Source organism: Diadema antillarum, unplaced genomic scaffold (genome assembly GCF_040938485.1).
Source record: "Diadema antillarum isolate AM-2024a unplaced genomic scaffold, OU_Dant_1.0 scf00000071, whole genome shotgun sequence".
Classification (NCBI taxonomy): Eukaryota; Metazoa; Echinodermata; class Echinoidea; order Diadematoida; family Diadematidae; genus Diadema; species Diadema antillarum.
Window position 1 is genome coordinate 8667969 of NW_027270960.1, and position 15260 is coordinate 8683228.

The following is a 15260-nucleotide window of genomic DNA, read 5'->3' on the forward strand; positions in this document are numbered from 1 at the left end:
CAAGGCACAGGGACACATGGATGATACTGTGGTTCAAATTGTGTAGGCTGCTAGGTGAGGCCTTCTTCCATTAAACATTTCTTTCAAGGGAAGAGATATTGAATGAGTGCTTTTGCTTGCATGTGCCCAGTTTTGAATGACTATTGCTCACAATTTTGAGATCAGAGCTCGACTACAGATGGAAACACGTTCGCTCCGTATAGCACGCTGCTGGTGCAACGAAGGTACAGGACGCGAGTATTTCTGTTCTGCTGGTCATTTGTATTGATTCAAATGTCCACTACAAACAAACATTGTATCATGCGCTTGCTGGAGTGGAGAAAACATACAAGGTTTAGTTTTGTAGGAGTGATATTAATGCCAGTCCAGGACCCCTCCACCTCCTTTAGCCTTTCCAGGTGAAACAATGATTGAACAATGTTCTCATAAATCTACTGGTCACAAGGCGCAGGTCATTTATTACTTATACAGGCTGGACGTAAGACATTTAAAGGACAGTAAATACCCTTAGCATGGAGTTCTCATCAACTTTGCTTAGTCAATGGAAAATCAAATACAACGACATTACAAAGGTTTCTTCCTTTTCCATTTCACATAACTACATACAGACAAAAAATATGCTTGTTGCATTTGCATGTAATATTTCACTTTTTTGTGACAAGAGAAAATATGCCAACACACAACACAATCGCAATTTTTAACACAATTATTTCAGAAACCACTGATTTCATCACAGACTTAAAATAGAGATTCAAAGTTTTATGAGTATTTACAAAAAAGACAACAGCAAAGGGGAATCTCTCTTACAAACCTAGAGATGTATCAAGATGAAACCAATGGCAACAAAAACGTCTCTCTTTGATATATAACATAAAGAAACAGAAATCAAGATTACTCACAACCCAGGGTACACAAAAATCTAAACAAACTGCAGACATTAATATGCACTAAATTCATGCATAGGAAAATACATTTCACAGTTTACATGTTTTGTAATACGTCTTTTACGTCGTACAATTTCAGCTGTTTTAGTCAAAATTAGTTTCATGTCCATTTCTTTTCTTAATATTCAAATGCAATCCCAAGGATGTGGTGAACACGACACAAATCACTGTATACCAAATGTGAACATGAACAATGAAATAATACACACATCTCCACTTTACCACAAGCAAAATGTTCTCTAGCATTCACCATAGTCCTAATATGTAAAGTTCATCATCAGACAGTCAGCAAACATTACAAAACATTTTGCTTTGGAACACAGGGCTCATATTCAAATTGCCTTACATTTTTAAAATTCTATACATGACTGAGGTAAACGCATTGATTAACTTCTCATCCTCGTATTCATTTCTATCGTGATATCAGTAAATTTACACTGTTTTTTGTTGTTTTTTTGTAATGCTTCTCTCATTCTCCTCATAGTGTCTGGCAGTATACACATATGATGACATCATACAATAGGCAGAAGATGCAAAAATACAGGTTGATTCTTACATTGATGGCAGAATAAAGCGACCAAATATACAGTGACCACCCGACTGACTACAAGTGGACAAGCGAGGGCGATCTGTACAGCTACACTATTCACAACTCTTGCAGAATGGCAAGAAGGTTCACGCTGGTCAAGTGCAAAGAAACATGTCATTAGTACACTGAGAAAATGTCTCACACACCAGCCTCCCCCTCTTTCATTATGCATTTTGACATAAACTTTTTGCTGTACAAAAGAAGAAGAAGAAAAAAAAAAAGATTATTTTCCCCATGATTATACAAGTAACACACATTGACCGGTAGTATTATCCTAGTGTCACAAACAGGTGGCAAAATGTTGTGATATTCATATATACATACAGATCACAAAGAATTTATTCATTTTCTTTTTCTTATCACACTGTTTCCAATTCTACATCCACTATACACTAAACTGTGAAAATGCCTGAGAGTATATTTCAGATACATAATATACATTGGCTGCCAGTGACCAAAGGTGCACAGTTGTTAGAATTGAGTTGTTTGTTTTTTTCTCCTTTTTAAAATACACAAACAATGAACAGCTTGGCATCAGCACAATCAATCCCATGATTCCAGGGTGGCTTCATTGATTCTTATCCTCTTAAAATGAGATGCATTACTTACTGATTTGTTTTAAATTCCAAACATATTGCATTTATTTTTCTTTGAGCGCATAGGCAATATACACTTAAGAGGATGGACAAATAGTGGCAGTATGTAAGTTTGGTGTGATCCCACATGGCAGATTTCTTGTTTCTCCACCACATGACTGAACAACAATCGAGAAACCCTAGACAAACTTGCTTCCTTCCGCCCAGGCCACACGCTGAGCGACATGTAACTCAAGACACCAACTACAACAATTTCTTGACATCTCTTGAAAAATCCTCCAAAGGAAGAAGCAGATCCAGGGTCCCCATTTCAATGCTATAATCACCTACAAGATGATTAACCCATCCACCCCCCTCAAGTCAACAGTTTTTATAGCCCAGAGAAAATCTACCAAGAAACACTTCAGCAAAGAAAATGGTAAATAGAGGAAGATCTCTTATCATTGAACTTGGTAATGAAGTGAAAAACTACCTCTCATGTTCTTTGTGTACAAAAGGCTAGGAATAAGTAGCATACTACATCTCAACTCATATTGTTCGTCAGACCAAAGGACTACACAGTGAATGTCTGGGAATAGAGGTGATACAGCGCCATCTACTGTCAGATAGCAGCCAAGGTTACAGCCATGGCATGTTCTATTTCTGATTCTGAGGATTGTGGCAGTATGTTGATAAATTTGTGCTCTCACGAACAACCGACGACACGTACAAGTATCAAGGCATAGCAAACGCTCACACGTTCATGAAATCACCAGTCCCTATTGCATATAATGAGCAGCTAACAAGAATGCAGTCCACTTGTGGGTGGGGATGAGATGAGAAATATGTGAGGAATTCAAAGCGATGTAGACAAGACCTTGCTATCGATACAGCAAAAAAAAGAAAAAGAAAAAAAAAAAAGATTATCATCAAGCATCAAACTCGTATAAGTCTTTGGGTGCGGGGGGGGGGGGGGGGGGGGGTGTCTAGCTCAAAAGGAGCAAGCATTGCATTCAACAGGTGTTTAAGCACAAAGTATGTGACTGAAGTACACTGTAAATTGAATTCTGGCTGCATCACATAATTGATCCAAGAATAGCAGTATGCAGGATGGAGGATCAATTGGAGCGCAAGACTTTTGTTGCAAAAATGTGGAAACATGGTTTGCAGTCAGGTGGATATGCCAGTGTTCTTTCTCCTAAACACTCAGATGAGTTGCAACAATGCCTCCTTAGCTTCCCCCTTGCCCTCTACATAATGCTGGGTGGGGTGATGACAATAAGCAAAAAGTATTACTTCAGGCAACATGGACTGCATGAAACAAGAAATTCTCAAGGGGAAATGTACAATATAACCCATCCCACCCTACCAATAAGTTTACAGCACCCCGACCCCCCCCCCCCCCCCCCCCCCGAAAAAAAAAAAAAATCCAAAGCGTGCTGTTGCATCCCGCCTTTCATGACATTTGGCATCTAAAGTTTTATAATGAAAGTAAACATGAGGGAATTCATTGCCACGAACACTTCTTGTATCTATGACACTTGTATAACAATTTCAAGACAGACTACACACAAAAGTCAACTGACCACAGTGTTTAGAACGGCTTCTGGCATTAGCTTGGCTACCAAAAGGGTCACGGCTTCTCACACTTGTGCGCAGCATTTTTAACGTGAACATCCTATTGTGACGCTGCACACAGAGACTGAAGGACTAAACAGGTTGCTTCTTTAAAGTCTCACATACATCCTGGCCAGATGCATGTTACATACCTTTTCAGAACAATACACTAATCACATCATGTCATCACGCAACTCAAGCATCTCAATTGATAAACGTAGGAAATAATTTGTATTACTGTCTGCTTTTGCATCTTACAAGGGAAGCATTCATTAGCTTAGCTACTTTTAACATAGTATTTCAATTTTTTTCTGTTTCTTTTCTTCTTTTTTTTTACAACACCAAGTTACAAAGTGTTATCTAGTTAAACTAGCTTGTGGTTTTTACGAACACAGTTACGCTGATAAACTTTCAACAGCTTTTATTTCAATTATTTTCCTTTAAACACGTATTTGCATCAGACAGGCTCTTGAGCCAAGTGGTAGTCACAAACTAACAAAGAAAAAACAAAATAAAGGAATCCCACATACTACAAATTAAGCTACATACAATTCATATTTCAGTTGATGCTGGCGTAGCTAGCCTAATTGGCACTCGGTGTGTTCAATCCAGTATAAAGTATCAGTGGCAAACAGAACATTGAGTTTTTTTGAGTTTTTTCCTCTCTCTCTTTATCTCACAATTTCTCCATGTTAGTGGAAATTTGTCTGATTTCAGAAGTGGCAGTATATGCGAAATATCTCTGTGGTATATATATAAATATATAAATATACTAAAATGTTCACCTTCTTTCCTTTTAATGTTCAAAGTCCTTGATTCATTATACTCCAGTTTCAAACTGGAGATAGAAATACATTTCGATTACAAGGTGACTAATCATAGGTGAGACACTCTAAAGAGTTGATTGTATGAACGCTGCTTAAAAAATAAAAAGATAATAATAATAATTCCTTAGAATTGCCAATTCCTCGTAGGGGAATCTCGCTTTTGCTCTGTATTCTATGGCAACATACTCTGCAATAGTGAGCGGCTCGTCTCTAATTAAGCTCCAAAGATCGTATGTTAGCAAAATGGGTGAAGGGACCGAGTTGTACTCTCCTTTATATACCATCAGGGCATCAAGAATGTCAGCTTTCACAAAAATTGTCGTGTGCTGCCTCGTGCACTTTTAGGCCTACATATCATGTCAGCTTCTGATCACTAAAATAAAGTCTCATTGTTTAGAAGCGATGCTCAGTATTTTTTGACAGATTTGCAAGAAACTTGTCAAACAGCCACAAAAATGGAGCAGAATGCACGTACAATTCTGCCCAGGAACATGACCCATGCATATTCCGCTTAGCAGCCAAAAGATTTTTTTGTTGTTGTTGGTGCAATTAGACAACCTCAGAAACCTTAATCACAACATTTGAGTTCTGATTGGTCACCACCAGTGCCAGTTTTTTTGTTTGTTTGTTTGTTTTTTTAGAAATGCATCTCTGTATAAAGCCAGTTGCAACGCATACCATCACAAAGATGTAACTCGTAAGGCTTTTTTTTTTTCCTTTTTAACATCTCCTTTTCCTACCACAAAAAAGACCCTGGTTTCCTTTGAGAAAAAAAAGAAAAGAAATCCAACTACGCACATAAAAGCATGTTATTTTCACACACATTTGGATTAGTCTTTCCTTGTTCTGATCACAGTAAGCAGCCAATCATTAGCTTCATGTTAGAACAAACACAACAAAATCAAATTGTCCTTGTAACATTTCATATGATACAATCAGCCTTTTTTTGTCAGAAATTTTTTTGGGAGAAACCCGTACAAATTAGAGTAAAAATGGGTGAAGAGATCTACAGGGTTATGACATACATCTAATATTTTCTTGCCACTACATCTAGCACTGTATGAAAATAAAGGGTTCATTCTCAAGATATTGGGAGTATTGGGGTATATATATAAACTTTGTCAGCCAATCTGCACAGGTCACCTGTATTACTGAGATTAATTTAGATTTCACACACCTATGCACTATGGCATGATCATTTCAGAATGCTATTTCATTTTGTCTGCCACAATGCTTATGAAATCTCGTTCTTTCTCTCTTGGTCAACACACTACTCACTTTTAATAGCAACAGTGAGAGATACAGTTCTTATCAGTAGGTGCGTAAGGTTGTAAACTTAATGCCTTGTTTGAAAATTCAAAAGTCTCTGTAAAGTAACTTTGATGGAGAGGATACTTAGGCAGGGTCGACTGAAATCTGATTTTCGTTAACATCGACAGCTATCTCAGCCTTGGCTTACGGAAATTTTGAGTCTTGTCATTTCATGTAAATTCCTAGATTTTCTTTTGTTTTATTTGCACTGATCAAAACCTCTTGTAGTGCTTTGTACTTTAAGCTTCCCATGTACTTGGGACTGGTCCAAGGACCATTTACAAAAATGATAAAGAAGGGAAAACTTCTGATCTCACACTTGCTGACATGCGTTGTCATAATGCTGCTAAAGCGGTCATACTACACGTACCTAAAAAAAAATTACGACTTTAATTGCCCACCGCACCAGTTCCAAAATCTGGACACATTGACCCGCAAACAGTTTGCAAAACTTCTCCTCATTCTCCGGTCACTCATCCGCGGAGTAGAAATCTGGCTGGAGATGGACGGGCACGAAGTTGACCCTGTTTACCCTGCAAAAAGCCGTTGCAGTTTTCTCAAAAGAGTATTGTTACACAAATGTCGCTTGCATCTCCAGCTCACTACAAATGGCTGCGTACATCTCTTTCACCAAACATTTCTACGACAAGTTTTCAAATGACTCCCTGGAAATAAAAAATGGCCACAAGAAAGAGGACTATAGATTTGTTTAAAAAAAGAAAAGAAATAAAAAGAAGGAAAAACAGAGTCGCAATGTGTTCTGTTCTTGGTGGGAAGGTAGCATCACCATGCTGGCTAGCTAGTATCTGTATTTTCCTCCTTGTCCAGGTCAAAGATCTCCGCGTGGAGAGGTGGGAAGCTGACGCCGGGCTGCTGGATCTTGAGGTCCATGAGGCGGCGCGTGTGCTCTGGGCTGATTTCACGCAGCTTGGGAATGGTGGTGAGCAGGCGGGCAAAGTAGTTGGTCGTCCTCGGGATGGTTGTCGCTGATCTCAAGCTGCAGCGCCTTGAGCAGGTCCAGCTGTACCTCCTTGATCAGCTTGCGGTTCTTCAGGCCGGGACGATCTTTGAGGATGACAGGACCAGAGGGAGAAGGAGGAGGTGGAGGCAAAGGGAGAAAGAGAAATGAATGACCTCTGTCCCAACATAGTGCTCACAAGGGCTCAAAATTCATCTTCCACCATTTTGAATTTACTTACAGTACATTGAAAGGGTCTACCCGGAAACTTATTTGTTTCGGTAGGATAGCGAGTTGCTTTGGAGTATTTTGAGATCAAGCATGCAAAATAATTTCATAATCATATGCATACAACTTTTATTTCTGAAATCCCCCCCCCCCCCCCCATTCAGTAGGGTAGGTGGAATGTTACATGATGATCAATCGTGCTCTAGCAATCATATTTTTTCAACAAGCTGCATGAGATTCACTCTCGTGTGGAAGATCACTGGATACTGCTGTGGCCCAATTTGTTGCTTGTCAATAATTGTTTATGAAAAACTACATAGCTCCCACAATAGGGTATGCTCTGAGACCATAGTACTTCCAGGGAAAACTTTTCGGCCAATATTTCATATTTTCGTTATTGCCTACCTGAATCATGTTATTACAGCTTTATCAAAACTCATTCCTTATGCATATGTGCACATGTTAGACATGTTTTATACAACACCTCTGATGTCAACAGATGCGGACCTAACCAATTCCTGAATTTAGTGCTGCAATAGCACCATTTTTTCATGAAAGGTGAATGGTTGTACATTGTATTGTTGTACAGAGCAATCCAGTCAATCGTACACAAAAGCGCTTGTTTGAAGTTGCTGACAGTAAACTGAGTGACTGAATGTACACTTGCAACTGATTGAGTGCCCGCAACAAAGGTAAGTATATTGTGACGTCAAAGGCATGCAATGGAACAAATACTACAAGTTTATCATGATCCTAACATGGGGGCCAATGTAAATTGGCGAGGTCAGCCATGCAATATCAAAAGTTGTTTGACAAAAAGTGCACGTCTCAACAGCCTCAGCCTGCAACGGTACTTTTAGCTGCATGTCACATGTCACAATCAACCAAATGAATAGCAGGAATCTTTTTTAGGTGTTGTATAATAGATGTTGTTCCAAGTAATGACAAGAAATTGAAGCACATGGGATTAGTGCATCTATGGCCCAGAGACCACAAATCTAGAGCCTTTCATCTCTCTTGGTTCCACACTCCATGTTTTGGAGCCATACCTGCAGACATGATGACCACAGCCGACATGAGTGCGTATTCGCTGTCGTCCAGCATCATGCGGTTGACCCTCTGTCCGAAGTCGAAGAGGAGGTCGAAGAGGTTGCCCATGGGCATCTTGTGGGCGTCGATGAGACTGAAGGTGTCCCCCGTCGTCCACCAGTGCACCGTGTTGGTGGCCACGTCCACCACAGTGGAGAAGCGTATAGTCAGCACCTAAAGATGGATGTGGATGGAATGGGAAGAGAATAGTTTCAGGGATAATGGTTACAACAAAACACCTGCTCACTAAGATAACGGTTCCATGACATTTGCTCCTGTGACCATTGTTCCCATGAAATATCTGCATGCTAAGTCAAGCATAATTTCTACCCACAAACATGAATAACCCTAACCCTAACCTCAATCCTAATTCTCACATCAAACTCTATCACAAGCCTAACCCTAAGTCCTTGGAGAAAATACGACCGGAGCAACTGTTGCAGGTGCAAATGTCGTGTCACTGAAGACAACAGGCTACAATGTGATGTATGGAAGAGCAGACTTACTGTAAAACATGAAATATTCGCGGCATGAATTTTTCGCGAATTGGAGCCGACGGCCTTTTTTTCGGCATGAAATTTTCACGAACTGCCTCTGGAATTCAATGCATATAGTGTAGACAAGAACTTTCACATGCATTTTAATTTCGGGAATCTTGGCGCTTGCGAAATTCACGAAATTAAAATGCACGCGAAAATTCCGCGTTTTACAGTAAAACTTTGAGGACGGGTTGATTTTGCTACAACACACATTTCCCATAGACACTTGCCTGAGTATACTCGGGATTCATCTTCAACGGGTTAAAATGCTTCTGCCAGACAGGGCTATCATTTAGAGTATATCTGGCAGCCATATCATACGGAATTATGATTGATTACAGGAATCATTTAATTTGTAAATCCCAACAGTGTGCTGAACAAACTTGTAGTTGCTTGTTTCGTATTATATTGCACACACTAGGCTCTGGTCTACATACTTTATTGTGGGCCAACACAGAATTTTTTTTTTCCTCTCTCTCTCTCCATAATACCGGTATCCAATGACCACTTCTATACCTACATCCCAATTCTCAAAACCTGATTACCTACATGCTACAGACACTGTTTCTATGAAACTTTAGCCTGGATATCACTGTCTAAGCAAACAATGGAGAGAGAGAAATCTTCCATGACAAACAGGGTATGTTTCATATTGTCACATGGATTTCTGTTACACACAGAATCTAAGACACTGGAAATGAGAACTGCAAAGGATGCTTAGATTGGATACCAGTCTGCCAAAATGCAGACAATATGAGACATCTCTAACCCGTTGAAGACTAGTCCCGATTACACTCGAGCAGGTGTCTATGGGAAATGTGTGTTATAGCAAAATCAGTTCACCCTCAACGGGTTAATGATGGTTTGGTGGCTGCCATACCATCAAAACCAACTGGACTGACACCAGAGAGCACCCCCCCCCCCCAACTTCCCACCCTCCCCTCTTGAGCTAACCACTAGACACTTTACCAGACAAGGGCATCATGGATAAACTCCCAGGCAAGGTGTTGAAGAAATGTGTCGTTGAATTAGGGATGTGCTTCGCGCATTAATTCTTCACAGGAGAATGTACACCAGGCAGCTGCAAAAGACAGCTAACGCACGCAGGATACGTGGGTTGTCACGGCAACCAAACATGATTATGTCTACCTACTACATTGTGTTGCTGATGGGGGGGGGGGGGGGGGGGGAGGGAGGGAGGGGGCAGGGTGGTGGTAACATTATTTTGCACATCATTGTAAAGAAATGCACATAATACTTCCCTTCACGCCAGTAAAGTGAGCCGTACACCTGTACGTCTCCTTTGATCAAAGCATTAAGATGATTAGTACTGATTACACTCAATGCAACCTATCAATTTTGTTCATTTTTTGTTGCTGACACAACCAACCAGCAACACAATAGCATGCTCGATGTGGTGTGTAATGTATTGATAGTAAAATGAAGCAAAGAAATGGAAGCAAGAGGAATAGTCACTGGCAAGTGATACATCACTTCAAAGCACTTTCCTTCAGATAAGAGTGCTCTGTGCATTCAACTGCAATGTGGCAGAGAGCAAATGTATTGCTCCTTGGGGAGCATTTATGTATGTGCCATTTCAGAATCAGTAGCATAGCATCCTGGTCTTTGAATCTAAACTCATGAAGTACTATAAAAGTAGAAATTTTCATGTGAGTAATTTTTCATGCTTAGTCTGGTATTGAATTTTGCATGTTTTTTTTTATTCCGCGAAATCAAAGAGATAACATGTCATTATATTACAAGTAAAAACATTTACACGCTTTTATTTTCACGCTGGTTTGATGTCGGGCGAAATGCATGAAAATTCCACACTGCAAAGTTGTCCAGTAACCACGTTGTAAATATCCTCTTCAGTATGTAATTTATCCCCTCCCCCATATGGAAAAAAAAAATATATATATACATATATAACAAGAGACGCGCGGGTCTAGCGCTCACCTGAGTATCGCAAGTTCACCTTTCAAGCAGTCACTAATCTAAATTACACACAACTCTACCAAAATTTGACCAGGCATTCTCAAGTAGAAGATGAAAATGTACAATTAGGGCCCAAATTCGGACCCCCCCCCCCCCCACTCATAAGTATCAATTTTAGCTCTATCACTTCTGGTTCTAGAGAAGAGCATTTTTTTAAAGATTCCTTAATTTGGGGGGATTGGGGACCCCCTGGGGCCTTTCTGGGTGGAGCATGGTGCCCAATTTAACAATTGAGATCATAACCCCATAGTTTGGTGAACATCCATCATGAGGTTTTCAAGAAGAAGATGAAAATGTACAATTTAGGCCCCAATTTGGACCTCCCCATCTCCCCCCCCCCCCCGCAAAAAAAGGGGGGGGGGCACCCCTGGATCTGCTACGAACAAACTTGAAACTACAGTCATTAATGTACTTACTCATAGTATTAACTTAGCTCTATCACTTCTGATTATAGAGAAGATGTTTAAAGATTCCTTAGGTTTGGGAGGTTTGGGTCCCTTGGGGCCCTCCAGGTGGGACACTGTGCCCATTTGAAGAAATTGAGATCCTATGCCCCTAGGGATGCTACCTGCCTAGTTTGGTGAAAATAGGTCATGAGGTTCTCAAGAAAAAGATGAAAATGTACAATTTAGGCCCCATTGCAATTTAGGCCCCATGGCAGATCCAGGGGTGCCCCCCCCCCCCCCCCCCCCCTTGGGGCAGGGGGGGGGGGGCACCCCTGGATCTGCCATGAACAAACTTGGAACTACAGTCATTAATGCACTAACTCATAGTATTAACTTAACTCTATCACTTCTGGTTCTTGAGAAGAAGATTTTTAAAGATTCCTTAATTTTGGGGGGTTGGGGGCCCCCTGGGGGCCCCCTGGGGGTCCCCTGGGTGGGACATGGTGCCCATTTTATAAATTGAGATCCTAACTCCCTAGGGATGCTACCTGCCTCGTTTGGTGAAAATTGGTCATGGGGTTTTCAAGAAGAAGATGAAAATGTAAAAAGTTTATGCACGCCGGACACTGGACGCCGGACGCCGGACGAAGAACGATCGCAATAGCCTTTGTTTCAGGTGAGCTAAAAATCAAAGACCAGCAAATCCACTTGAAGAGGTCTAACTGCACTATGGCTACCGGAAGAAAAAGTACTCTCTGTTGTTGTTGGATTTTTGTTTTTGTTTTTTATGGGGGGGGGGTACAAATTTTTTGTTTCTGACAAATCAGTGTGATGTAAAATATAACATGCCCTACAAACATATTCAATTTCATGGCAGCTGGCATCAAAGTTTCAGAATTGAGAGCATCATGCCTTAAGATGAAGAGAAATCTGGATGAATCACAAGTTGAAGTTAGCTGCTATCTTCTCCCAGTTGCCGGGCAACCCTACCTCAAAGAGTCCGGTCTTGATGAGGGTGATCTGGTCCTCCCGATCCAGCTGCTTGAAGCCTGGGATCATCTTGCTGAAATTGACGATGCGGGTGATCTGGCTGGTGAACTTGTTGGAGAAGAAGGTCCACATCCTCTGGCCATCGATGGCGCCCTCGGCCGGGTCCAGCTCTCGGGGCGGGGTCAGCGAGGTGGGGAAACCTGGGGGCGGGTCACACTTGCTACAGTCATGGTCGTACTTGGAGTGTAACTGCAGGGTGAAAGAGCAGGTATGTGGTAGATTCTATAAGCCACTGAGACATAATGAGAAGCTCTTGAGGTGTCCATGCACTTTACAAGAAGTAACTTGCCAAGTTTTTCTTTTAGCAACCATCTATTTCTTCAAAATTTGCGTGAGTTAGACTCATGCATGTTCTCTTTTAGGATAATGCAATTGATCTATAAACAAAACATGCTGCCATATGTCCATCAGTTAACTCTTCAAATGTTACATTACATCAAAACAAACTTCTTTCAAAGCAAATTATAAACCTCGATGTCTGCACAAACAGGCTATCCAACTGTGCCAAAAGCTGTTGTAATGGGCTTTTCAAATCCGTCTATTGCCTTTTTAGATTTTCATCTTTGATAAAGAAAATCAAATAGAAAACTTGGTGGTGTTCACTGAGTATATCAACTCCTATCACTGAGAATTCCATGCAGATTTTGATACTTTTGAAGCTAAAATCATGATCCCATCAATGCCTGTACATTATGGGACAATTCATGTTCTCACCCTTCCATTCAGCTCCTCATCTTCTCCTAGATGCGGGAAGTAGCGCTCACGGAGGAACTTGATTCTCCTGAAGGTGTAGTGGCAGGTGTCATGGTAGACCTTGTTGACATCGTGGATGATCTTGTGCAGCTTGGCCTTCATCTCGGCCGTGATTGGTTCGTCCATGTTGAACTCCGGCAGCCCGCCGCGGGGCTTGGGGTCAGGCTCGTCGGGAACACCTGGCTCCTTCTTCACCTGCTTCACCTCCTTTGGCGACGATGGGGACCGCGCTCCCCGGGCGGGCGAGGAGAACGACGGTGAGGGTAGAGAGTGGTCGTGCTTGTCGTGTTCGGGAGGTGAGCGCACTCGGGCGTGGGACTGCGTCTGCGGGGACTTGCAGGGGTTGAGCGGCGAGTGGTTGCTTTTCCGATCCACGGGTGTCGCATGGATTTTGGGGTTGGGCACCATGAAGGGATTCGTCATGGTGATGTGAGGTGGGGATGCAGGCATGAACGACGCGGAAATTGCAAGATTTGGTCGAGATATGGCCATGGGTGACCACGGAGAGCTGAGAGGTGAGTGTGACGGGAGAAACGATGCTGGCGGCATACCCTGGGGGAAGGACCCACCCAAGAAGAACTGGCCACCAGGACCCTGGATGGACGGAAATGAGGTCATCTGTTTGCCCGGTGGGATGGGGAAATCTTCACCTAAGGATTTTCGCCGCTTCATCGACGACATCTGATGTGCATATTTTGATGAGGACGGTGAATCTCTGCTATCTGATTTTGTGCTCTTCTCGTCGTCATCGTCCCGGTCGTCGGCCATCTCTGAGTCTACTTCTCTTTGATTCTCTACTACCACTACCGTTGGACTGGGTGGTATTACAATGTCTTTATGTGATTTCTCTTCCCTGGACACATCTTTGGGTATTAAAATGACCGGTTGACCCGATCTCAGCATCTTGGATATGGTTGACATTGGCAGCTTGCTATAGGCGCTTTCATCGACCTCCATGGCAGTGGGTTCCCCGGACTGTTGGCTGTTGGGACGCGCACATGGCTGGTATTCCTCATCCACTTTGCTGGGCACGCACACATTGGGTGACCCATCTTGCCTCTGGGTGGCAGTGCTTCCGGGTGAGGGTAACTTAATGGCTGAATACAGTTCCACACTGTTATTGCCACGCTGCTCCCCGGGCCTGAAGGGCGTTGACAAGCTGGTGATGGTTGGAGACTGCATGGCGTTCTGCTGCATCGTGGCTGACCCGTCCGAACAGCCGACGGACGAGCGTCGACTGTGAACGGGCGGCGGCGAGCCCTCCGGTGGAGTGGAAACCTCTGTGTAAGGGTCGTGGCCCCCCTGCTCAAGTTCTTGTTTGATGATGGTGGAGATTGAGCGCATGTGATCCATCACAACCTGGGGATTCACCTGTCCATCACCACCCAACATGGCAGCCATGGGAAAGCCCCCCATGCCACCAGGCATGGCACCCATGTGGCCATACATGGCCCCCATACCCCCCATGGGCATGCCACCCATGCCGCCCGCCATGTGGTGCCCCAGCATTGGCCCGTGGGGCCCTCCGGGATGGTTCATACCTGCCGGCGGTAGCGCGCCCGGACCATACTTTCCTGCATGCTCGAACAAGCCTTGGTGGTTGCTATAGAAACCAGCTGGCTTCCCTGTGAGGTCGCCCTGGTTGCGTTGCTTGGCAATGGTCTCGTGCATCTTCTCTATCATCCGTTTCGACCTTCTGCCTAACCTGGAGCCTGAATTGCAAAATGGGAGAAATAGCAACAATTAACTTACCAATAGCTTTTGAAGACAACACATGTTCAGACATAACTTCAGATGATATTGATATATTATTAGGAAGCTAGAAAATTGATTTGATAGTGTGTAATTTCTTTAGAATGAATTGAAAACATTGAGAGAAAGAATAGATGAATACACAAAAGAAAGATCCATTCATCCAAGTTACCCATTATCTATCAAGAAATGGTTTCTTTCTCCTGATATTCTAAGAGTAAGTAGTTTAAGAGAAATCCAAATGTCAGAAAAACAAATATGTACAAACCTTTGAAGCTACAAACATAAACACACGCACGCACACAAAGGTTTCAGGTAAACGTTCAAGTCTCATTTGAAGACCACATTAAATCCTGTCTCATTGGGTTTCTCAATGTTTTTCCTTTCTTTTGCAGCAATATCCGTAAATGGTCACATGAATTGGTGTTTAGCTCTATAAAACACTGATAATGAATGGACACTCTTCGCCAAAGAGTTGACAAGCCTAATACAAGCACCCAAAAAAAAAAAAAGAGGAAAAAAGTCTCTTTAAAATTTGATGTGTTTTTTTTCTTCTTCTTTTTTTTTTTGCCATTTTTGATATCCACTGGAGTAGAGTACCCTCAACCTTGATGGCTTCCTGCCACTTCCTGGTAAAAACACCA

The 15260-nt window shown here is 42.3% G+C and overlaps 1 pseudogene; it reads right to left on the bottom strand.

Annotated features, from left to right (window-relative positions):
* Window positions 1–6533: 6533 nt before the first annotated feature.
* The window catches only part of LOC139717033 (uncharacterized), a 350657-nt pseudogene continuing 341930 nt past the window's right edge, over window positions 6534–15260 (bottom strand).